We start from the raw sequence: 27,073 nt of genomic DNA, 5'->3' as shown, positions 1-27,073 counted from the left end.
CACTCTTCTCACATTCAGATTTTTTTTTCCAGCAAGTAACGATTGTTTTTTAGAGAAGACGCAAAATAAAAGTTCCAATGGTCCAAGTCGCTATTTTAAGTGCTCATTCATCAGTTCTAATCCTAAAGAGGCTGTTAAAGTAGATTATTAAAGCAAAGATAAAATCAAGTAAAATAACTGCACTGCCACACTATGGTACCATATAGGTTCATAAACCAGGTTTATCATTTCCATCCAGCCACGTGCCAAATCACTGTTCCTTCTCTTGCCAATGAGAGATATCAGGGTATGTTCACAACTAAACCATGACAGTTAATGAGGGATGGAAGACATTGAGCTTAGAGAATGTGCTATAAACCATCAAAATCCGCCACAAAACACACCCAGTATTAAAAATGATCTAGTGCTAGTATAATAGTTAACACTGGGGGAAATGTTCAGGGGCAGAAATGAAGCCTACAAAATGAGCTGGTGACTGTATATTAGATTAGTGATTCTCAACACTGACTGCACATTATAATCACCTAGGGAGGCTTTAAAAATACTGATTCTAGGGCTCCACTCTCAGAGATTCTGATTAAATTTCTGTGGGGTGGAGCTCAGGAATTCCCACTGAAAAAAAATAGTAATGCCGATGTGAGGTCAGGGTTGAAAAATGCTTCATTGGACCATGGGAGGGATGGAGGGAAGTTTTTTCCTTTTCTTACATAAATGGATGATTTAATCAGCTGGTGGCAGCCATTACAATTCATGCAAACACAAAATTTTTCTGATTCACCTCTTCACTTGATATTTCCTCATCTTCCCTAGACCAAACCTTCCCCAAAACTCCATGCTTGGACGATTAATATTATTTCCTATGGGTCTCTTCGCTTGTTTTTGTTCTTCCCTCATATTTTCACCTTGCACAACAATGACAAGTGGCTTTTCTTATATCAAAGACTCTATGTGTAAGGTATTTGTAATCTAAATTTCTCAGGTTCGGCTTCCATTCTGAGCTCTGCCATTATCTAATGAGATTGTACTGCTGCTCAGTTTCAACTACACCAAATTAAACTGGGACTCATAACCTCTAAGTTTGTCTTACCCCACCAGTAAATCTTCAATCCCATTTTTTATAGTTTCCCTAAATATTTTTAATTGAAGTCAGACAAAATCCTCTTCACCCCTCAACTTATTTTTTGCTCCTTTCCTTCCAATGCAATTGTTATTTATGCTGTTTCTTCTGCTTTTTCATTCCCTCAGCCAATCATATGCACAATCACCTGGCTCAAGCTCATCTTCTCCACAGGTTTTAGGAACCCAGACCACTTTATATCCATTATATTCTTACTTTATGCTTTCCTTGGTACTCTGTGGTCAAGATTCTCTTTACTCAAAGTGCAGTTCAGGGTTAGCAATATCAACATCACTTGGGAGCTTGTTAAAGATGCAGAATCCCAAGCCTCTTCTGCATTTCATCCAATTGCCAGGTGACTTCATGCACATCAAGATAAACTGGCCTATACCCGTTTATTAGCACTTGCTTTGTTTTGTAGTTTCTCTCTTTCTTCCTTCCTTATTTTTCTTTTTTTCTCTCTCTCCCCTCTTTTTTTTTTTTTTTTTTTTGAGATGGAGTCTTGCTCTGTTGCCCAGGTGGGAGTGCAAGTGGCACCATCTCGGCTCACTGCAACCTCTGCCACCTTCAAGTGATTCTCCTGCCTCAGCCTTCTGAGTAGCTGGGACTACAGGCGTGCACCACCACACCCAGCTAATTTGTTTTTTTTTTTTTTTAGTAGAGATGGGGTTTCACCATTGAGAGGTGACAGCGTGCTGGCAGTCCTCACAGCCCTCGCTCGCTCTCGTCGCCTCCTCTGCCGGGGCTCCCACTTTGGCGACACTTGAGGAGCCCTTCAGCCCACCGCTGCACTGTGGGAGCCCCTTTCTGGGCTGGACAAGGCCAGAGACGGCTCCCTCAGCTGGCAGGGAGGTGTGGAGGGAGAGGCGCGGGCAGGAACTGGGGCTGCAGGCGGTGCTTGCGAGCCAGCGCGAGTTCCAGGTGGGCGTGGGCTTGGCAGGCCCCGCACTCAGAGTGGCCCACCGGCGGTGCTGGCCCCGGGCAGTGAGGGGCTTAGCACCTGGGCCAGCAGCTGCTGTGCTCAATTTCTCGGTGGGCCTTAGCTGCCTTCCTGCGGGGCAGGGCTTGGGACCTGCAGCCAGCCATGCCTGAGCCTCCCCCGACGTCCGTGGGCTCCTGTGCGGCCTGACCCTCCCTGACGAGCGCCGCCCCCTGCTCCATGGCGCCCAGTCCCATCCACCACCCAAGGGCTGAGGAGTGTGGGCCCACTGCGTGGGACTGGTAGGCAGCTCCACCTGCTGCCCCTGTGTGGGATCCACTGGGTGAAGCCACCTGGGCTCCTGAATCTGGTGGGGACTTGGAGAATCTTTATGTCTAGCTAAGGGATTGTAAATACACCAATCAGCACTCTGTATCTAGCTCGAGGTTTGTAAACACACCAATCAGCACCCTGTGTCTAGCTCAGGGTTTGTGAATGCACCAATCGACACTCTGTATCTAGCTACTCTGGTGGGGACTTAGAGAACCTTTGTGTGGACACTCTGTATCTAGCTAATCTAGTGGGGATGTGGAGAACCTTTGTGTCTAGCTCAGGGTTTGTGAATGCACCAGTCGACACTGTATCTAGCTACTCTGGTGGGGACTTGGAGAACCTTTGTGTGGACGCTCTCTATCTAGCTAATCTAGTGGGGATGTGGAGAACCTTTGTGTCTAGCTCAGGAGTTGTAAATGCACCAATCAGCGCCCTGTCAAAACAGACCACTGGGCTCTCTGTAAAATGGACTAATTAGCAGGATGTGGGTGGGCCCAGGTAAGAGAATAAAAGCAGGCTGCCCCATCCAGCAGTAAAAACCCGTTCGTGTCCGCTTAGGCGCTGTGGAAGCTTTATTCTTTCGCCCTTTGCAATAAGTCTTGCTGCTGCTTACTCTGTGGGTCCCCACTGCCTTTATGAGCTGTGCTACTCACCGTGAAGGTCTACAGCTTCACTCTTGAAGCCAGCGAGACCACAAACCCACCAGAAGGAACGAACAACTCCAGACATGCTGCCTTATGAGCTGTAACACTCACGGGGAAGGTCTGTAGCTTCACTCTTGAGCCAGCGAGACCATGAACCCACCAGAAGGAAGAAACTCTGAACACATCAGAACATCAGAAGGAACAAACTCCAGACACGCCGCCTTTAAGAACTGTTAACACTCACCGCGAGGGTCTGCGGCTTCATTCTTGAGGTAAGTGAGACCAAGAACCCAACAATTCCGGACACCATGTTGGTCAGGCTGGTCTCGAACTCTTCCTCGGCCCCACAGAGTGCTGGGATTCAGGCATGAGCCGCCAGGCCCTTAACTTTTATTCCAAAAAAATTTCAGTTAAAACTTCCAGTACATAGTATTTGCATAGCAGGGACCCTGAAGTGTTTGTTAAATGAATGTCACATATATCACATACTGTGATAGGAATAAAGTCATTCGTTTGAAAGGTTGATAAATACAATGATAGACTGCTAGAACTTCATGAGTCTTAAGAGAATATCTCACCAGATCTCATCTTCCAGATTTAAAAACGGGGGCACAGACTTCAGCAGGAAGGGCTGATTTAACGACATCTACTATAATGTGAGTCTGGGCCACACTCTGGTTTTCCAGTTTCAGTAATGATGCATCACTACTCTTGAAAAACCACCAAAAACCAACAAGTAAGCACCCAAAAAGATGTTTAGGAATTCAGAAGTACTCTTTTTACTCTAGCCTTTACTTAAAATTATTTACTCTTGCATTGTGGATTACCCATCAACAATGTCCAGCCCTTACCAGGAGTCAGGGAGAGCGTCAAATGCTGGGGATACTGAAATGACCTTAACCCAGTACTTGGCCACCTACAGGACACTGTAATGGAGAGCAAAGCAGGACAGAGGAAAAGCAAAACACAAAAACACCAAAAAAATGGAAATCTTTGGAGCCATTTGCTTTCTAGAACCTTAAAGGCACCCTATAGTCCCACACTATAGAATATTGGAAGAGCAGTCAGCTGTAGTCTGAATCATGAGTTCCTTACACTTTTTTCTACCCAGTTCAATTTTGGGAACTTCCGAGCCCTGGTCCTTTCATTGTTTGTGATACCCAACACCCAGCACAATGCGGAGCGCACAGTAAGGTGGCAGTGAATTCATCAATACTTTCAAAGTCTATTTTATCTACAAGGACAAGTTTTATTGTATGTTTCCTTTTAAATAAGTGCCACAGTCGCAGTAAGTGAAAACATCCTCTCTGACACCACCCCAGCGGCCCCCCCAGCTCGTGGGCCTCCCCGCAGAGCGCGCGCCCGTGGGGGTAACCGGCGGAAAACTAGGGACGCGGGCACAGCCGCAGACTGGGCGTGGGGGGCACCGGCATGGCCGAGCCTGGGACGCTGGGACCTCCGGCCGCCGCGGGGCGACCAGGCGGGCGGAGACGTCTCGCGCCCTCCCGGGCCGCGCGGCTCCAGGCGCATTCCTGCACCCTCCTCCCGCGCGCCGCGCTGCGCTGCCTCCCCCGGACAGCTGATTCATTGGCTCGGCCGCCCAGACTGCCTGGCGCCGGCTGCGTGACGTCACCCATTCACGGAGCCCGCCTCCCCCCTCCGCTGGCGCCGGCCGGGCGGTCGCCCTGACAACGCAGACGCCAGCCCGCACAATGACTTCCAGCTGGAGCAGCCCAGCCAGCCTGCGCGCTCACTCGCTTGCTTGCGCTGGGCTTCAGGGCGCCCGGGTGAGTTTCTTTCTCTTCCTCTCGTTTTTTTTTTCCCCAGGCTCTCGCGGGTTTCCCCTGCCAGGGAATCCACTCGCTGTAGTTTTCTAGGGCTCTGGTCCCAGTCCCTTCTGAAGCGCGCTTGCAGGCTGTCTTCCTCAGTCGCCCTCTCCCTGGGTGCTGTTTTGCTGGGCAGCATCCCATGCTAGGCTCGGCAGACATTCCGGCGGTTGGGTTCGGCCCTTGCAGCGCTAACACCTGCAGAGTCGAGGCTCCTGCCAAAAGGCAGAAAGCAAAGGAGGAAAAAATTCATTGTCATAATAGCGAAAATGATAAACCTCAGCTGTTTAAGAGAAGAACGTCTGAGTAGCTGTTGATTACCTCCCATAATCACAAAACAACTTTTTTTTTTAAAAAAAGAATTTGCACTTTTCGTCTGTTAAAACGCGGTCATTCTTTTGCTTTCAAATCGAACTTCACGACAGTTAGCAACTTCAAGAACGCTTCCAAATGGATAAATCTTTCCAGAAGGTAAAACAAATCTGGGAAGTTGTAGCAGTGTAAATTAGGTTAGAGAGTGTGTGAGGGTCGTATTTGGAGAGAGAGACACAGAGGAGATTGGTGGTCTTGGGGCAAGGCAAATAGCTCATTCGCCCCCCCCCTCCAGTTTCCACCCCAGACCTTTAAATCTTGAAGGTGGAGGAAAGGGAGACGTAGCTGTTGATTAGAATTGGGTGGGAGGTAATTCTTACTCTAAAATTTCATTTTATTTATTTTTTGGTGCCAGATTTCTTGCTTCAAAACAGCTGTATTTTTGGAAGAAAGTCCACAACTGACAACTAAGCAAAACCTTCCTGGTGGATAGCATAAATCTGCTTTGTTGAAGCTGCTCATTTGTCTGATCTATGAGTCCAGAAGATGCAAACTCCCTTCCCAGCTTATGCAAAAATACTTCCAGTAAAAACAAGCCCTTTGGCCCTCTTCTTCTGTCAGTCCAGATTTCAGCATGTTCTTCGCTTTGTTATTCATCATTTTATGTATTTGGACCCATCCTCAAACAGACTTTAAACCGTTTAAAGGCAAGGAGGGACTCTTTCCTAAACTTTTAATCCCCTGGCCCAGCTGAGTAGATGCACAGTGTCTTTTGATGATGGTGATATAGAATGATTAATAACCACACAAGGCATTCGGTTGGTCAAGTCACTGTTTATTGGCTCAAAATAATCCTTGGCTTCCATATGTCTATAGCTCACTTCCTAAACAGTTAAATCCGGAGAGTCTAATAGATAATAGTTGGTGATCATAAATATAAATAACCAATACATTAGAATGTGTAGTCAAAATAGGAATACTTGCTTTTCACTTACTTCCCACGGGTCGCTGCTGGTGGTAGTCAACACAAAAATTTGAACTCATTTTGTTATTCATCTAAAATAAGAAACTCGGTGAAACATTGATTTTCTAAAATTGCTGCATATTTAAATGTGATTGTAATTGCTTTTTAGCATTTTAAAATTGTAACATCGATACCAAATGCTTAAGAATCTAAAGAATAGTCTATTGGGGCTGGCCTTTTTTGTGTAAAATGGTCTGTATCATAATGGATGACTGATTATCCCATCCACATTATTTGGATTCACTTAATACTAGGTTTTAACATTAGGAGAATAAAACCCTCAAGAAAGCTAACATAGATTTGTATATTTAGTTTTCTCCTTCCTTATCATCTTCCACCAGACTTACAGGTGTTCCACCTGCTTGTAGTTTCGGTAATAATACCAGCTGGCGGTGGTTCCTAACTCTAGCTACACTTTAAAATTACCTCGTGCATTTAAAAAAAAAATGCAGTTGTTTAGGTTCCTCCCCTAGATATTTTAATTTACAAGGTTTGGGATGTGGCCTGGGCACCGATTTTTTTAACTTTTTATTTGAATATAGACTTACAGGAAGTTGCAAAGATAGTACAGAGAAGTCTGATAGAGCCTCCACTGTTGGTTACATTCCGCATAGCTAGAGCACAATAATAAAGCCAGGACATTGACACTGAGATAAAATGTGCCTGTGATTCTGTGTCACCTTATCCCTGAAGACTCTTGTAATCATTACCACAATCAAAATACAAACTATTTCAACACCACGAAGATCTCTCTCATACAGTCCCTTTATGGTCGTCCCTTTCTTTCCCCCACACCATCCCTAACCCTTTGCAACCATCAGTCTGTTCTCCATTTCTATAATTTTGTCGTTTGGGGAATGTTTTATAAATTGGTCCTCACAGCTTGTGACCTTCTAAGATTAGCTCACCATCCCCCCCACCCCCCACCCCACCCAACTCAGCAGAATGCCCTAGAGATTTATCCAAGTTATTGCAGGTATTTCTAGTTTGTTCCTTTCTGTTACTGAGTTCTACACTATGGGTGTAACACAGTTTGTTTAATCATTCAGCGTTCACCTATCATACATTTTGGTTCCTTTTTTTGGCGGGGGGGGGGAGTGCCTATTACAAATAAAACTGTCTTGAAAAATTGCTTGCAGGTTTTTCTGTGGACCTAAATTTTCATTTCTCTGGGATAAATGTCCAGGAGTGTGATTGCTGGGTCATATGGTAAGTATGTGTTTAATTTTTAAAGAAACTGCTGAACTATTTTCCAGAAATGTGGTACTATTTTACATTCCCAGCAGCCATATATGAGAGATCCAGTTTTTCCACATCCTTACCAGTATTTTGTATTGTCACTTTTTTTTTTTTACTTTTACTGTTCCGATTAGGTGTGCAGTGATACCTCACTCTGGTCTTAATTTGCATTTTCCTAATGACTAGTGATGTTGACCATTTTCTCATGTCTTTATTTGCCATACACATATCCTCTTCAGTGAAATCCCTCTTCGTGTCATTTTCTTAATTTGTTCTGTTACTGTTGAGTTTTGAAGGTTCTTTAAATTACAGACATGAGTCCTTTATCAGTTACATCAGCAGTCCTCAACCTTTTTGGCATCAGGGACAAGTTTCGTGGAAGACAGTTTTTTCCACGGAAGTGGGGGTGGTGGGGGAAATGGTTTCCAGATGGAACTGTTCCACTTAAGATCATCAGACATTAGTTAGATTCTCATAAGGAGCATGCAAACTAGATCCCTCGCATTCGCAGTTCACAGTAGGGTTCGCTCTCCTGTGAGAATCGGATGCCCTGGCTGATCTGACAGGAGACAGAGCTCAGGTGGTGATGCTGGCTCAGGAGGTGCTTAACTCCTGCTGTGTTGCCAGCTTCCTAACAGGCCATTGACCTGTACCAGTCTGAGGCCCAGGACTTGGGGACCCCTGAGAGATGTGGTTTGCAAATAGTTTTTCCCAGTGTTTTTGCTGTCTTTTGGATCTTTTGGGCCACATCCGGTGGCTCACGCCTGTAGTCCCAGCACTTTGGGAGACTTAGGCGGGTGAATCACCTGAGTCGGGAGTTCGAGACCAGGCTGACCAGCATGGAAAAACTCCGTCTCTACTAAAAATACAAAAATTAGCCGGGCCTGATGGCGCATGCCTGTAATCCCAGCTACTCGGGAGGCTGAGGCAGGAGAGTTGCTTGAATCTGGGAGGCGGAGGTTGCAGTGAGCCAAGATCGCGCAGTTGTACTCCAGCCTGGACAACAAGAGCAAAACTCCCATCTCCCAAAAAAAAAAAAAAAGGATCTTTTGGAGAGAAAAAGTTTTTAATTTTAATAAAATCCAAGTTTTTAATTTTTTTTTCTTTAACTTTTAGGTTTGGAGTACATGTGCTAGTTTGTTATATAAGAAATAATGCATCATGGGGAGTTGGCATATAGATTATTTCATCACCAGGTAATAAACACAGTACCTGATAGGTAGTTTTTCAATCCACCCCCTCTTCCCACTCTATACTCAAATAGGACCCAGTGTATAAAAGTATAGTTGGTTTTTGTATGTTGATCTTTCTGTGACTTTGCTGAACTTATTGGCTCTAGGAGTTTTGTTGTTTTGGGGTTTTTTGTTTTTGAAGGTTTCTTGGATTTTTTTTTTTTTTTTAACAACGTAGGGAAACCTGTCATCTGCAAACAGCAACAGTTTTAGTTCTTCCTTGCATTTCCTTTTCTTGCTTTATTGTGCTGGCTAGAACTTCCAATATTGTGTTGTGGTGAGGTGGGACATCCTTGTTTTGTTCCTGAGCTTAGGGAGAAAGCATTCAGTCTTTTTTTTTTTTTTTTTTTTTTTTTTTGAGATCAAGTCTTTCTCTCTCACCCAGGCTGGAATGCAGTGTGTGATCTCAGCTGACTGCAACCTCCGTCTCCCGGATTCAAGTGATTCTCCCACCTCAGCCTCCCAAGTAGCTGAACTACAGGTGTGTGCCACCATGCCTAGCTAATTTTTGTATTGTTAGTAGAGATGGGGTTTCGCCATGTTGGCCAGGGTGGTCTGGAACTCCTGACCTCAGGTGATCTGCCCATCTCGGCCTCCCAAAGTGCTGGGATTACAGCCACCATGCCAGGCCAGCATTCAGTCTTTCATATTAAGTATAATATTAGTTGTAGGGTTTTTTTTCTTCAAGTTTTTAAAAAGTCAGTTTGAGGAAGTTCCCTGCATTCCCAGTTTTCTGAGAATTTGTATTATGAATGGATGTTGAATTTTGTTAAGTACTTTTTCTGCATCAACTGATGAATCATGATTTTTTTCCCTTTAGCTTGTGAATATGGTAGATTATTAATATATTGATTGATTTTTTGAATGTTAAATCAGTCTTTCATCCCCAGGATGCTAGCTCATGGTATATAATTCTGTGTTGATATAGTGCTGAAGGCCATTTGCTAATATTTTGTTGATTGTTGCACTTACATTAACGAAAGATATCAGTCTGTAGTTTCTGTCTCTGTCTCTGTTTATCTCTCTCTGTCTCCCTGTCTCTCTCTCTCTCATGCAATCTTTGGTTGGTTTGGATAGCAGGATAATATTGGCTTCCTAAAATAAATTGGGAAGTGTTCATGCCTCTTCTATTTTTGGGGAAAGTATATGTATAATTGGTGTTAATTCTTCTTTAAACATTTGTTAGAATAGTGTGGTAAAACAATCTGGCGGGCCCTGGAGTTTTCTTTTTCTGTAATTTAAAAATTATGAATTCAGTTTTCTCAATAAAGTGCTATTTAAATGATCTATTTCATATTGTGTGAGTTGGGATAATGTGTGCTTTTTGAGGAATGGGGTCATTTTATCTATTGTCTAATTTTGTCTAATTTATGTGGTATTTACTCATTATCCCTTTGATATCTGCAGGATCTGTAGTAATATCCCTGCTTTCTTTCCTACTATGTTTTTTTCTCCTTTTTAATTTGTCTTGATTGGGATTTGTGCATTTTATTGATTTTTTTTTTTCAAAGAACCATCTTTTACTGATTTTCTGTTTCCAATTTCACTGATTTTTGCTTTTCTCTTTATTATTCCCTCTCTCTGCTTTCTTTGGGTTTTTCTTTTCCTTTTCTATGCTCTTGAGGTATAATCTTAGATTTTAATTTGAGATATTTTTCTGCTTTTTAATGTAAGCTTTTAGTTCTATAAGTTTCCCTCTTAGCGGTGTTTTTGCTGCATCCACAAATTTTGATATGTTGTGTTTTTATTTTCATTCAGTTCAGTGTATGTTTTGATTTCCACTTAGACTTCCTCTTTGAGCTATGGATTATTTTATAGGGAATTTAGTTTCCAAGTGTTGGGTTATTTTCCTATTATCTTTCTGTTACTGATTTCTACTTTAATTTCATTATAGTCAGAGGATACACTCCATATGATTTAATTCTTTTAAATTTCATGAGTTTGTGTTATGGATATGATCTATCTTGGTGTATGCTCTGTGATTGCTTAAAGAGAATGCTGCTAGTGTTGGGCGGGGTGCTCTGGAAGTGTCAGTTAGCTTCTGTTGCTTGATGATGTTATTGGGTTCTCTTATATCTTTGCTGATTTTCTATCCAATTGTTTTATCAGTTGTTGAGAGAGGAGTGTTGAAGTCCCCAACTATAATTGTGGATATATCTAATTCTCCCTTCAGTTCTATCAGTTTTTGCTTCACATATTTTATAAGTCTGTTATTTGGTGCATACTCACTTAGAATTGCTAATACAGTTCACTTAGAATTGCTTATGTAATTCTTTTTGGTGAATTATATTTCTCTCTGTCTCTTGTCCTTTGCTTTGAAGTCTACTTTCTTTTAATATAGCCATCCCTGCTTTCTTCAAATACTTTCATGACTTTTTTTTATACTTTTACTTTCAACCTATTTCATTATATTTGAAGTGAGCTTCTTGTAGATAGCATATAGTTGGGTCATCTCTTTTTTTAAAATTCATTCTGTGATCTCATTTTATTAATAGTTGTATTTAGACCATTTACATTAAATGTAATTATTGATATACGTTTATGCTTTTGTTTCCTATTTTATTTAATATTTGCTCTGTCTTCCTTTTTTTAAACTCTTTCTTGCTTTGGGCTACTTAAACATTTTATAAAAATCCGTTTTGATTTATGTATAGTGTTTTTGAGTGCAAATGTATAGCATTTTTAATGGTTGCTGTAGCTACTGTATTATAGTTACATAGCTTACTAACTCTATTGGTGTTAATGGAGTACCAGTTCAAGTGAAGTGTTAAAGTCTTCCCTCCCTTCATATCCCTTCACTTTATAATATAAATATGCAATATAATTGTCTTAAGTATCTCCTGTACATACATTTAGAACCCTACCGGATAGTGTTATAATCTTTGTCTCAATAGTCAAATACTTAGGTTTTCTTTCTCCTCTTGAGCTATTATATTTTCCCATGGTTTTTTTTATGATTTCTGTCTTCTTTCTTTCTTTCTTGATGTTACAAGTTTTCTGTTTTTAATTATCATTTTCTTTCTGTTTAGAGAACTCTTTCGCTTTTTTTTTTTTTTTTTTTGACAAGATCTTTCTCTCTCAGCCAGGCTGGAGTTCAGTCCTGCAATCATAGCTCACTACAGCTTCACACTCTTGCACTCAAGCAATCCTCTCTTCACCCTCCAACGTAGCACCACCACCCTAGCCAGCTTTTTAAATTTTTTGTACAGATGGGGTCTTGCTTTGTTGCCCAGGCTGGTCTTGAACTTCTGGCTTCAAGCGATCTTTCCACCTCAGCCTCCAGAAGTACTGGAATTACAGGTGTGTTCCACCATGCCCATCGTCTTTAGTTATTCTTTTAAGTAGGTCTGTTGGTGACAAACTATCTTAGTTGTCCTTCAACTGAAAATGTCTTGATTTTTCCTTCATTATTGAAGGATATTTTTGCTGGATATACAATTTTGAGATGACAATTCTTTTCTTTTAGTACTTGAAAAATGTTATGCCACTTCCTTATGGCCCCCATGTTTCTTGTTGAGAAATCTGTCATTTAAATTTTTTTCCCCTGTAAATAAGGTATTATTTGTTGTTGCCACTTTCAAGACTTTTTCCGTCTTTATTTTCAGAAGTTTGAGTATAATGTGCTTCAGTAATGATTTCTTTGTGTTTATCCTTCTTGGCATTCATTGATAGTTTTATGAATCTGTTGGTTTATGCTTTGGCTAAATTTGGGGAGTTTTCAGTTGTTATTTTTTCAAATACTTTTCAGCCACACCCTTTTTCTTCTCTCCTTCCTAGTCTTTAAAGATATATTAGATGTTTTGTTATAATCCTACTGGTCCCAAAGGCCCTGCTCATTTTTAAAACTATCAGTTTTCTCTCTGCTTTCAGATTGGGTAATTTTTATTGTTATCTTCAAGTTTACTGTTTCCTTTTTTTGTTCCCTTCATTCTGCTGTTTAGGTCATCCATTGAGTTTTTAATTCTGCTGTCTTTCCACTAACACAATTTCCTTTTGGTTCTTATTTATATTTTTGTTTTCCTTGCTGAGACTTTTAATTTTTTTTCCATTTGTTTTGGGCATGTTCATAATTACTCATTAAAACATTTGTATGGTGGTGCTGCTTTATTGCTGCCAAGCGGAAATAGAAATCCATGCCAATGTTAATAACTGGGGGTGAGGGACTCCTCATAACTCCTGGGCAAGGGTGGAAGTTCTAGTTCTCCATTAAACCTCTGTTGCTATCATCCTGGCTGGGAGGGGCATGAAGACTCATTACTGCTTGGCCTCTACTGACATTGTTGAGTTGAGTTGGGGTGGTCTGGTTTCTGCTGGGCAGGAGTGAAAGTTCTACCTCTCCACTAACTTTTTCTGATGCCACTCCAGTGAGGTGGGGAGGAGCATTTTATTACTGCAGGATGGGATGGAAGTCCATACTCTCCATGTGGTCTCCATGAGCACCATCAGTGTGGTGGTGGTGGTGAAGACTCCTTATTGCCTGGTGGAGATGAAGTTCCTAGCTCTCTGCTTTTCCTCTATGACACCACTTGGATAGGAGTTTTGGGGTATCTGGCAATGGTGGAAATGGAGCCTCCCACTCAGTTTTTGCTGGTGGGGGTGGAGGTGAGGCCACAGTTTTCTCTGTGGTGTTCGGCTGTTACTGTCCAAGCATCTTCTGTCTGGCTAGGTAGCCATTTTGCTTATCCTTTTTCTAGAGAGGGCAGGTTTCTGTTGAGGCTTTTTGGGTTGATACTTGTTGGTATTTCTGGGTTTCTGTCTTCTCCAGCACCTAATCTGGGATATTTGAGGCAAAAAATTAACTCAGAGCACTCACCACCTGTTGTTCATCGGGTCCCAAGTTCCCTAGCTGATTTGCTGCCTTCTGTTCACCTTGTCTTCAACCTTCTTATGTCTGAAATAGATGGAACACTGCTCCATCTTTCTGAAAGTTGAAGACCCATTGCTTTTAAAAGTAGATGATTCTAAAAAGTACAGCCCGGGTTAAAAACAACCTAGCTATGCCTGTTTAACACAAAGATTATAGTCTCTCCCCTTCATTGTGAAGGGGTATCAGTTTCTACTTCTGTTGGATTTGAAACAGCTTTAAAATAATTTTAGCATATGTGGACTTTCTCTTGCCCAAACAGTGACAATATTTTGAAGAAAGGAGCAATGCATTATTATTTGGAAGGCAGCCGAGCCTGGTGGTGTGGACAAGGCTTTGGAGGCAGAATATCTGTATTGCAATGAGATCTTGGTCAAAATTCTTAACTTTCTTAAGGTCAATAAAAATTCATGATATTGTTAAGAGTAAATATGTTGTATATAAAAGACCCACCACAGTGCATGACTAACACATAATATATGTTCAAATATTAGTTCTTTCTTCCTGTGGTCATGCTCTATATATTACCTGAATAGTGATTAAGGAAGCCAAACAATTGGGCTGAGTATTTGAGTCAGAGGACTTACTCTGGAAGCCTCTTAACTCTTTAGGCTCAGGAATAGCTAGAAAAATAGTTGTAAGGAAGATATCCTTGTAAGAATAGAAATGTGAATTTTTAAAAATGATCCAGGTATGATAGGGTAGTGGTGTAAGTCAAGAAGAAAGACTATTGAGAATACAAAATGATAGGTAAAAGTGATTGGTTATGGTAGTAGAATAGACATGGAAGTAAAACCATGAGCAGGAAGTGAAAGACTGGGAGAAAAGTTTGAGGTTAAGGTTAGGGCCTGGAAATTTTAGTAGGTAAAGTTCTTCCTATTTCTCTGACTGTACTTTCTAATTTTCTTTTGAGGGTTTTTTTTTCTTACGTATTCCTTAAATGTTGTTGTAATTTGAGGTTCTGCCCTCTTTTTCTCATATATACTGACCTTGGATAATCTTATCCAATTCCATAATTCTGGTCTTACGAAAAAGCTAACAGATTCGAACTCATTTATTGAATCTGCAGTTACCACTGGATGTCTCCATTTGGATGTCACACAGGCTTTTCAATCTCAGCATATCCTAATTCAACTCCCTTCTGTGTTCTCCATCTCATTGAACAGTACCACCATTGATTCAGATCCTAAAGTGAGAAACGCAACCATCTTCCTGTCTTTCATACAACACACTCAAGCGACAACCAACTTATGCTCATTTTTCCTTCAGGAATTTCTGAAAAATTCTATTGAGCATTAAGGGAAGTCATGTTGGAAGAACGCTAAAATAGGTCAAAGGAGACATAAAATATCCTCCTGAGTCTCAAAACTAATATTCCCCAGGACTGTTTTCTCTATGCTTTATGGGGTAACTGATAGAATTCTGTTAGCATTGTTCTTTGTTTCTTGACCAGTTATTGCCAGTATTTGAATTTTCAGTTTCATATTCATTCTAGAACTTCATATTCTCTTATGCCATCTTTTTCTTTTCACCTTGTTTTCTCTTTTCAATTTTATGACAATTGCTGCTACAAGTTGAATTCTTATTTCTCTCCCATCACCTGCTATATTAATTAGGGTTAGGTTATGTTGCAGTGAAATCTTAGTTGCTCATAGAAACAAAGATCTATGTCTTGCTCCTGCTACATATCCATGATGGGTTGGCTAAATGTTTTCTCCTTCCAGGTTTGAGTGAGGCCGATGGACCTCTACTGTCTTAGAGAGTTGGTGGCTGTGGCACAAGGAAGGGGGGAAGCAAGATACATCCAGAAAGGCTTCTGCCTGGTGGAATTGATAAACGTCAATTGAGATTTTCCAAGGACCAAAACACATGCAACATGTCCAACTTCAAGTAGGTAGGGAAACGAAGTCTGCTATGAGGGTGGAACACTGAAATAGCTGGTGAACATTTATTTCCAGCATGACTATAAGACTCACTCATGGCTCCTCTGCTGGAAGCCCTGCCTCCTTCTGTCCTCCCTCCCTTCCCCTTCTCTTCCTTTCTTCTTTCCTTCCTTTGACATTTTAAAAATGACTGTTAAAAATATTCTTGGGAATGCCACAAAAATGGGAAACCAAGCATTTAGTACTACAGGGTGGTTCCAAGTATTGAAAAATAAAAATGGATTTGTTAATACATTGCACTGTAACTGCATAGCTAGTGGTTCCAAGTGCAGCCTGGTTGACAGCAGTGATTCAAAGTAGCAGCGACAAAAACAAAACAAAACAAAAAAAAAACTGCAGGCAAGTTAGAATTTCATTAAATACCAAAAGCGCATCTCTTAGCACTTACTCCATAGCTCTAGGGTGCTGATGCTCACTGTTATCAGTTGCATGAATCACCATGGCAATTGATGAATGTAAAAATTCAGTATATGTTTTTTTCTTGCAGTTTTAAAAAATTTTTGGTTCTGAAGAATATCTTTTCATTTGTCTGTCTCTGTCTCTCTTATTCTGTTCAATCTATGCAACAAGAAAACATTCTTTTTTTTGTGACTTAAAAGCTTTTTCTAATTTATTTGAAAAACTCTGAGGCTGGATGCCGTGGGTCACACCTGTAATTCCAGCACTTTGGGAGGCCGAGGTGGGTGGACCACCTGAGGTCGGGAGTTCGAGACCAGCCAACATGATGAAACCCCGTCTCTACTAAAAATACAAAAAATTAGCCAGGCATGATGTCAGGTACCTGTAATCCCAGCTACTTGGGAGCTGAGGCAGGAGAATCATTTGAACCCGGGAGGTGGAGGTTGCAGTGAGCTGAGGTCACACCATTGCACTCCAGCCTTGGCAACAAGAGCGAAACTCCATTTCAAAAACAAAACAAAAACGAAAAACTCTGAATATTGACTCCTGACAAAAGAGAATTCTATTGTCCCCCCAATATATAGGCATTTATGTTAACCGAATTCTTTTCATGTCTCTTTATTAGTGTGCTCACATTCATACTCCTTGGACTGTATCTCCAAAAGCAAGATAGAGCATCACAGCTGATACTCTTATTTCTATGTGATGATAGACCATCATATCAGATAGTTTGTTTTTACACTGTAATAAGGAAAACCTGTCTGGAAGGTATGAACCAGGGCAATCAATCTCATAATAGACCACTTGTTAACATTAGTCCAATGGTAAGAGTAGAGCAGACAGAAATGAAACCCAATCTATTGTATATGTTAATGATAAATATATATGTGTACACATGTGCACACGCGCGCGCACACACACACAGCATCCATAATTCAAAAATCAAAAATCTGAAATGCTCCAAAATTTGAAATTTTTTGCACTCTGACATGACACAAGTGGAACATTCCACACCTGACCTCATGTAGCGAGTTGCTGTCAAAACTCTGTTTCATGCACAAAATTATTTAAAATATTATATAAAATTACCTTTAGGCTATGTGTATAAGGTATATGTGAAGCATAAATAAATTTAGTGCTTAGGCTTGGGGAGCATCACAAGATAATCTCATTATGTATATGCAAATATTCCAAAATCCAAAAAAATTTGAAAAACCTCTAGTCCCAAGTATTTCAGATAAGGGATATTCAACCTGAACTTGTGTAACTGGTGTAACTGTATATACATATGCATGTGCATGTCTGTGTGTGTTCCAACCCAAACACCATGCTATTCTTCCCCTGCCTTGCCCCATGTCCCACATCCACTCCTACCCCCATTTATTTGCTACCAGAACTAGGTCACTTTCTTGTCCCTTAGACTCAGTGGGAGACTCCCAACTCATTGTGTTTGGATTAAGTAGAAAGTTATTCTATAATCATGTATTCAAAAAAAGAAATAACTTTACAATCATTTGAAACAAAACCAATTATTACTTTTAAAAAGCTACCTGCTTTCAATTAAGCAGGAAATTATCTAAGAAGCCACTTAATTTGCTTTGGTCTGTAGTCCCACAACTGCTTTATGCTGAGTGGAGCATGAAATTAAATATGTAACAACTATCCTAATGGTTATGTTTCAGAATGCCAGCATTTTAGATTCCTAGGTATACTGAGTGGTAACAAATACAAAAATGTACCAATCAAAGAATATGGCTGTATTGAGTTTGAGAAAAACCAAAATATTATTAATGTTCTTTATTTTTTTTAGTTAAAACTGTTTTTAAAAATCTTCCGTTAATTGATGTATCTAGGAAGAGCTGCAGTGCATATATGGAAAATTTTTTCAGACTACAATAAACTGCATTTTTTTCCAAATAAATTTTTACAGCATTTTCTTGTGTCCAAATGTAAAATAAATTATGCAAGGATACATTAATAGAGAAAGTCATAATGAATTTTTACTGTGTGTTGAAGAAACACTGATACTAATCTCCGTTTGAAGGATTCATCTTTGTTTAAAGCAAAGACGTGTTGTTTGCAATGGAGAAACTGTTTATGTCCACATATAAAGGCACTAGTTTGTGCAGGAAATTTCAGAAGCATTACTTAAATGACACTTCAGTCAGTTCTTAACAATGTTGTAAATGCTAGATGGTTCTCAGAGCCTCTTATTTATTTAAAACATTTTTTTCACAACTTTAAAACTATTTTTAAACTAGACAAATCTTTCCAAACACTAATCATATTATGATTAAACATTTTTAAAATAGCTGTATAAATGTGGATAAAATCATCCTCGTTCTTTTGTAGTTACTTATTTTAACCCAATCCTTTTCTTTCTTTTTCTAAAAAGTCTAGGTTGACATTTTGGCAGTTGTATTAGGAAATGTTGACAAACAAATAGAAGAATGTAACTGGATTTCTCTTCCCCCCCCATATGTGAAGCAAGGCAAGTGTGAGCTGAGAGAGCTTGCAAGGTTCCAGAGTTACTCAGCACTCATTTATTTGATGCTGAAGATGCTTAATATTCTAGTTTCTGTCATTGAATCTATCTATACTTAGCTATATTATTAAAAAATATTTTTCAGTTTTCTAAAACTACTATCTTCAAGGATTCCCTGAGAAGCTACAAAAAAGGACATCATGGTAATTTATGGGACGTTGGATATTTTTCTAGGACAAAAAATCTCCTATTTCTGCATGTATACTTCAGCTTATTCTGATCAGGGAAAGAGCAAGACCATAATCACACAGAATCCTTGCATAAGAATCTGTGTGACCTTGAGAGAGCTGGTTGACCTCCCTGAGCCCAATTCCTATGAACTGTAACCGTCTTTCATGTGTACGTTGGGAATAATCATAACTCTCTGTCAGAATTGTGAGGATTAATTTGAGATAAAGTAAGACAAGCATTCTGTAGAGTGACTGACACATAGTAGGACCGTGTTGTCATGAGTTATCATGATTTAAGTGGTGGATCATCTCATCCTTCTTTGTAGCCTCTGTCTAACAGATCCTATGGGAAGCCTTTCGTGTCATTTCATTAAGTCTTCCCAACAGCCTAACGAGATAGGTCTTATTAGTATCTCACTTTACAGCTGAGAAAATCACAACAGAGGGACTGGTAATGGTTCACTGGGCATTTCAGGTAAAGAAACAGGGAAAGGTGGTATTTTGAGTTTAAGAAGCCTTTTTCCCTGAAACTCAGCCAAAAGTTTTTCCTACTTAGAGGACCTACTTGCATTTTTATCAGCCTGCAGAATGTTTCTAAACTTCAACCGTGTGTCTTTTGGCTACGCTTGGAATGTTAGTAACCAAAAGAAAGACTTTTGGATGAGGTAGAGTTTGTTCTCAGCACAGCCAAATCTTTGCTACAGTAAAAGATACTATAGACCAATCCGATTGCGTTTCTTAAACAATCACTAAAATACAAATTTAAAGATAAAAAGAAGTGCCTTTATATAGCTGAGGGTGTGATTTATTTATACACAAGGGAGTTTAATTTTCCAATTGATGAGTGGGTTTTATGCACATGATGTCCATTAGTGTTAATGAATAATGTGTGTGTGGTATAATAGATTGCTGTGCTAAACACATGGTGCTCCCTGCCAGAAAGCAGATCTGTATATTATAATTTGTACATGTGATATCACACCGATGGAATCAAGAAAACGAATTAATTACATTCACAAATGTTTGGTAGAGCAATAATTTCCAAGAGTCAGGAAATTCCTTAAGAAACACCTAGGCAATAATGTTTTACTAGGAAATAATTGAGCAATATTTTAAAAATCTCAACCTGGAGGAAATGATATATCATTGAAAGGAGTGACTCTAAAGATAGGACCTAAAAACAACTTGGAACCCTGAAATTTAAAATTGGTTGAATTTAGATTAGAGCAGAGACGTCATTTGATCTTAGTGATGTACTTGCCTTATCTATCCAAATATTCATTCTTGAGAGCTTGACACAGCGCCAGGAAATACACTTTCTCCTAACTTTTTTTCATGGGAAGTTGCCTGGAAAATAAAATTAGAAAATGAAAGTTTGGTTTCAAGGAGGGGTAACCAGCTCTCAAGCTGGTACAAAGTACCAGGTTTTTAAAATAAATTACCCAAATCTTAGGGTTTATTCTATCTACACGGCATGACCTAGGGTTGCAGAGAATCAAAGACTTTTACTCTCTGGTCATTCGTAGTGACCTGTGGTTCTTATGCAAAGAAAAGAAAATAGCACCCTGGGCTCTGTTCCTGCGGGATTTCTGTGTAAGCTTTCTTCCTCCTCTTGCTTCACATTACACACACACACACACACACACACACACACACACACTCACACTCACACACTCTGTCTCAACTCTTTCTCTGCTCTCTTTCACACACACACCTTTTTAAAAAAAAAAAAAAAATTAGGAGATACCTTAGGTGATCAGCTGCAAAGGTTGCAGGTGTATAATACATTATTTTTAAAGATTTCTATGGCTTTCCGACATCTGAATCAAAAAGCACACTCAAAAGGGAGGAAAGAAGAAAATACAACTATTTAAACTCTGCATTTCCTAAAGGCAGTTGCAATTATAGTGCCACTTTCTCAATTTTATTTAAATTTACTCCCTGCCAACATTTGAGTGCTGACCTTTCCATACTCAGCAAAGTCTAGGCATGCAGTGAATGAGTTCATGAAAGGGGCATTTCTTGGGAGGTCACAAAAACAGAACATTATTGTGGAGAAACTAGAATGATTACCAGGACATTTTTTTAATATAACATTTTATGATTAGAGAAACCCAAATCCAATGATCTGTTTTGCTACATCATGCTCTATTATGCCTCAGTTTCTTACGTGTAAAAGGGGTATAGAAACATCTGTGCCCCTGCAATTAACAGGAATGCTTTTTAAGATAAATGGAATAGCATATTTAAAAGACAATAGTATTCTTTAACACAGGCCTGGCCAATGAACTCTCACTAATCAATACCATTAAATTGATTATACAAACAATAAGAAAATTATCTGTATCAAAATGACCTATGAGTAAGTGTTATTCTAGAGTTCTTAGCTAGTTCTGTAATCACATTGGCCATTATGGGCCTAGCATAGTGCTCAGTATGCGTATCTTGAATGGATGGAGGAAACAATGAATAAATGAATGGATATTTGAATTTTCACTTTGGCATTAAATAATTAAGGGCCACGGAAAAGGGATGGCAGGAATATAGCATGCATACCAATCGTTCATCTTCCCTTACTAATTAATTGTAGCATTCTGTCTTGCTGAGACTGAAGGTAACTTCAGAATCTCAATAGAGGAACCCAAGATATCTCAATCAACGGGAGTTACATTTGAAAGAAAATATATTTGCAACCCCAAAATATTTAGACCAATGATTTAAAGGGCAGGGTGAAATGATGGACATGACACTTATCTGGGACCTATTAACCCTAGCTGATCTTAAGTATTTATGTTTAAACATACCAGGACACAGGAGAGTCCTAAGACTCAACTTCTCCCAAAACAGATGTCACTGTTGCTTTGAAATAGTATAATGTGTGATAAGAAGAAAAAGTACATTGGTAAGAAGACTCAATGTAGAAATTATAATTTTCATGGCAGTATTGTTGTTATTGCTATTGTAGATAGAAAAGGAGAGAATGAGGAAGGAAGGAAAGAAATATCTTATTGTTAGGCATACAGGAAGACTTCAAAGCTAGGCAGGGCTTAAAATGAAGATCTCCTTATTTCGAGTCACTCATTCTATTTTATCAAAAATATTTTGGCTGGGCGCGGTGACTCATGCCTGTAATCCCAGCACTTTGGGAGGCTGAGGTGGGTGGATCACCTGAGGTTGGGAGTTCGAGACCAGCCTGACCAACATGGAGAAACCCCGTTTCTACTTAAAATACAAAATTAGCTGGGCCTGGTGGCACATGCCTGTAATCCCAGCTACTCGGGAGGCTGAGGCAGGAGAATCGCTTGAACCTGGGAGGCGGAGGTTGTGGTGAGCCAAGATCACGCCATTGTACTCCAGTCTGGGCAACAAGGGCAAAACTCCGTCTCAAAAAAAAAAAAAAAAAACTATATATATATATATATATATATATATATATATATATATAAAAAATGTATGATTTGTGAGTACTATGTGTACACACAGAGCAAAGATCTGTAATTGACCTTGGACGTGCAAAAAGAATAAGATGTAGTTCCTGTCTTTGAGGGGCTCCAAGTCTAGGGAGGAAAGTGGACTGAGTAACAGTTTAACGTGACGTGCTGCGGCAGTTCAGATACCTACTAAAGGTATTGACCACCAGACTGTAATGCTTTTCTCTCTCTATCCAATAGTGACTACTGTTTTATGTTGAAATATATATTTTAATTTAGAAATTAAAATCTATAGATATCAATTACTTAAAAATTACCAGTCATATTGCTTTATTAAAATACACAAGGTGGACTATGTATAAAAAATTATAGAATTTATGCCTGAAATTAATTCACACTGGACTTTATCCGTAATTCATTTAATCAGAGGAAATAGTTTGATGTTATAATGGCTGCTTTAAAAGAAAAACTGAGGAGTCAGGCTTGTTTTAAAACTAAACTAAGGTTTTATTCTTTCCTTCATGAAATTACTGAGCACTTGCTCTGGCCAAAACACTTTGATGGATATATTTACAGTCTAGTAGAGGAAATACAATCTATCCTGGCAACATTACTATAGGAAAGAAAGAAAGATGCAGCATAAGGGAGTTACAAATAAATACAATTAAAGTTCAAGGTAGGGGAGAGTGCTTCTAGCCTTGTGGAATTAGGGTGTGAGAGACAGTTGGTAATATTGGAACATTGGGTGGGGCTTGAAGCAAATACACATGCACACATACACACCCTTATATGTGTATATATATTTGTGTGTGTATATATAAAATATATGTTTGTAAGTATGTATACACGCATATATACACATCCAGATCAAGAGCCAGGCCATTACCTGCACATAGTTTTAGCTTTTACATATATGCGTGTATGCATATACAAATGTTCAGGATGTATCACATACCTCAATGTAAAATACATATATGCATGTATACATATACATTTGTATATACATGTATATGTGTGTACACACATACATGCACACATATACATATGATTGTATACATATACACATACATATATACATACACACAGAGTCATGCATCGCTTAATGATGGCCATACATTCTGAGAAATGCATCATTAGGCAGTTTCTTTGTGCAAACATCATGGAGTGTATATACACAAACTTGGTGTAGCCAACTACACATCCAGGCTATATGGTATAGGCTACAAACCTGTACAGCATATTACTGTAGTGAACAGGCAGTTGTAACAGTGGTATCTGTGTATCTAAACATACCTAAACAGAGGAACAGTACAGTTAAAATATGGTATTATAATCTTATAAGATTACAATCTTACTATAATCTTCCATCATCCACCCAGATGTTGTTATGTGGTGCAGGATTGTACATAGTGTTTTCTTTTAATAGAATTACAGTAAACATACAACAAAGTGTAGTGTATAGCTTGAAAACATAACCCTGCAACTAGCATCCAGATCAAGAGCCAGACCATTACCTGCACATAGTTTTAGCTTTTACATTGAGGTATGTGATACATGTGGTATATCTTGAACATTTGTATTTTAAAGGTGTGAGGTAGAATTCAAAGATCATTTTTTGTTATATGGTGATTCAATTATTTCAGTACCATTTTCTTTTTCCCATTGAATTATCTTGGCGTATTTGCCAAAATCAATTGATTATTTACATATGGACCTATTTCTGCACTCTATTGGTTCTTAATGATGCCCTTTTTTTTAGTCTGCTAAAACAATTATTATTTTTATTATATATATTTAAGGTGTATGGTGTGATGTTTTGATATACATATACATCATGAAATGATTAAATGGTACCCTTTGATGAACAGAAAATCTTAATATATATGTTTAAAAAATATATAATTATACTTATATACCTAGCGCTTCTTGTGTCCTATTTGTAAAATTTTTGCCTGCTCCAAAGTCATGAAGATACTCTCATATGTTTTCTTCTAAGTTTTATTGTTTTACCTTTCACATTCAGATCTACAGTACCTCTTGGACAGATTTTCCTGTGTGTATATGATATGAGGTAAGAATAAAGATTTTTTTTCCCATAGCTATCCAATTGAGCCAGAACCATTTGTAGAAAATTCTATGATTTCCCCACTGCATTGTAGTGAGTGGCCTCTTCATCATAAATCAGTTAACCTCATGTGTGTGTTTCAGTTCCCGGACTCCATTCTGTTCCATGAATCTATCCAGTCTCGTCTTTTATGGCAATATATACTGTTTTAATAATTTTCACTCCATAAGTCTTAATATCTAGAGTATAAGCTTTCTTCAGCAAGAAATGAAATGATTATTTTGGTTAATTTTGGCCTTTTGCATTTTTATATAAACTTTAGAATTTGTTAATTCCAATATCGATTCAAAATTTGCTAGGAATAAAATTGGGATTACGTTAATTTACAGTTAAATTTGGGAAGCACTGTTAGCTTTACAATATTGAACCTTCCAGTTTGTGAACATGGTATATAACCCTTCATGTATTTATGTCTTTTAACATTTCTTTCCTAATATTTTGTAGTTTTCAATGCAGAGGTCATGCAGGTGTTTGTTAGGTTTACACCTAAGAATCAGAATTTTTAAAAAACAACTTTTGTTGATGTTTTAATGTGTCAATTTGACTAGACTACAGTCTCCAGTTAGTCAAACACTTACCTATGTCATGCTATGAAGGTATTTTGCATATGTGATTAAAGCCATTAACCACTTAACCTTAATAAGAGAGGTTACCCTAGAAAATCTGGGTGGGCCTTACTGAATAGTGGGATGGCCTTCAAAACAGGGCTGAAGTTTTTCTTTTTTCTTTTCTTTTTTTTATTTGAGACGAAGTCACTCACTGTCGCCCAGGCTGGAGTGCAGTGGCAAGATCCCGGCTCACTGCAACCTCCACCTCCCGGATTCAAGCAATTCTCCTGCCTCAGCCTCCTGAGTAGCTGGGATTACAGGCGTGTACCACCACGCCTGGCTAATTTTTGTATTTTTAGTAGAGATGGGGTTTCACCATGTTGGTCAGGCTGGTCTCGAACTCCTCATCTCGTGATCCGCCCGCGTAGGCCTCCCAAAGCACTGGGATTACAGGCGTGAGCCACCACGCCCGACCCCACGTTTTTCTTACAAAGAGATGAAATTCTGTCTGTGGATGACAGTGCTGGCCTGTGCCCATGAGTATCATTCTGCTCATGATCTTTCCTTCCTGGTTCCCTGGGCTAGGGATGTTGGACTTGCTTAGTCAGCCTCCACGATAGTAAGCTAATTTTCTGTAATGAATTATCTACCTACCTACATAATCTATTTATCATTTTATCATCTACCTCCCACTGGTGCTGCTTCTCTAGGTGAGCACTGTCTGATACAGATTTTGGTACTGGATGTGTTTCGAAAAGAACAGAATCTTAAGGATGAATTCTCTGAATTGTTGCTGAGCAGTACCTGGAATGATGTAGTCAAAGCATTGCTCAAATTATTGCCAGTGGATGCCTCTAATCAAATCCCAATACCTCAGAAATATTACAACACTTTAATTAAGGTCATTAGATACCAAGGAGCAGGACCAGGATTTAAACCTTGATTTGTTGGACGAAGGTGTTAGCAGCTATGCTCTGCTGCTAGTGCCCATAGGCACTAGATTTACTTTGAGAGAAATTAATGTTTTAAGATTCACACTCTATATGATTCTATAGGTTAAATATCTTTTCTCTCCTTTTGGTATTATTGGGAAGAATATATGGTTTGGGAGATGTTAGATACGGGGAGAAACACAGAGGGATTGACAAGCATTTTCTAATCAGATTTGGAATATTTAGTTCTATTCAAATCTTCACTACTCATTTTTCAGTGGTTTGTTTTTACTCTTGTGATGTCAAAGACCATATTAATTCACTCATATTCAAAAGCCAAAGAGACTTAAAAGCCAAAAAGAATGTATTTAAAAACAATCTTCTTGCTGTTTACAGCAGCCTAATATGTATGAGACCTCTCTTCTTGGAAGGAAGGATGAGCACAAGGAGCTATAATGGGCTTGATTTCCTTGGCCAGCGCGGGCAGAATGTTTTTGCATAGAGATTTGCAGGAACAATACCTGCTGCATTTTAATTTTTACAGAGACCGAAAGTACGTGTGAAAGTATGTGTGAGCTGAATGCACCCCGTGTGAACCTTGCAATTCTAATCTCCAAGGGAAACAAGAACTTCATGGGTCCTAAGCCACCCCTGGAGCAAACATATCCAGGCACAGCCGTCTGTGAATGAGCAGGGCCAAAGCATGCTGGGTGCAGAGCTTTACCCAAAGGACTGTTTGGGGCAACTCTTAATTCCTAAGGCATGGGGTATGATAGGGTATAGAAAATCTGTTAGGAAAAGAACAACCTAAAGAAAAAAAAGGGAGCAAGGAATGGCAAAACACTGGATTCGATCTTCCAACTTCATTGAAGGAAAACTGTGTGAGATTAAAGAAAGCATGTGCCACAGATGCAGCCGGGAATGGCCGGGGGCGAGGCAGCAGTACAAATGCTGCTTTAATATATTGCAATAGAAAGACTTCTGGCTCTTGTATTATGTCTCAGAAACTTCAAGTTTGCTCCTTGGGAGATACATTTAATTAATTAATATACATTTTGCTGACTTTGGGATTTGCAGAAGGCAAACAGTATTTGTATTTTCATGTCTCACAATAACCTAGTGAGATGGAGTTGTTATTCCCATTTTCCAGACAAGCTAACTGAGTCCAGTGACTTGTCTAAGATTCTCAAGGAAGCTGGGAGATACGTCTCTTGAATATTTTTCAAATAGTGTCTTGAAAAAATAATGAGCACTTTTATTTCCAAAATATACTTTTGTGAGTCTCTTAGCTTCTCTGATTATCAAATAACATGTTGAGGTTGGCAAGGCAGGTGTTATGATGGTAAATGTGCCTACTTGAGGAAACTGAGGCTCAGCATTGAGTGACACCACCATTCAGCCATGGAAACTAGAAACCGTGGACTACATCCATTCTATTCCCTGGCCAGCGTAGAACTACTTATACACTGT

At 39.3% G+C, this 27,073-nt stretch overlaps 1 long non-coding RNA gene across 1 annotated transcript in view; it reads left to right on the top strand.

The window, feature by feature from the left end:
• The first annotated feature begins 979 nt into the window (after positions 1-979).
• LOC117980534 (uncharacterized) overlaps positions 980-27,073 on the top strand; it is a 73,203-nt gene continuing 47,109 nt past the window's right edge. Inside the window, exons 1-5 of the long non-coding RNA XR_008625568.2 lie at positions 980-5,310; positions 5,567-7,384; positions 8,531-9,127; positions 15,235-15,404; positions 24,022-24,069. This is a non-coding gene — a long non-coding RNA (uncharacterized LOC117980534). The remainder of the gene's footprint in view (positions 5,311-5,566; positions 7,385-8,530; positions 9,128-15,234; positions 15,405-24,021; positions 24,070-27,073) is intronic.

Source organism: Pan paniscus, chromosome 5, assembly GCF_029289425.2.
Source record: "Pan paniscus chromosome 5, NHGRI_mPanPan1-v2.0_pri, whole genome shotgun sequence".
Taxonomy (NCBI): Eukaryota; Metazoa; Chordata; class Mammalia; order Primates; family Hominidae; genus Pan; species Pan paniscus.
This window is presented reverse-complemented; position numbering and strand designations above follow the sequence as displayed.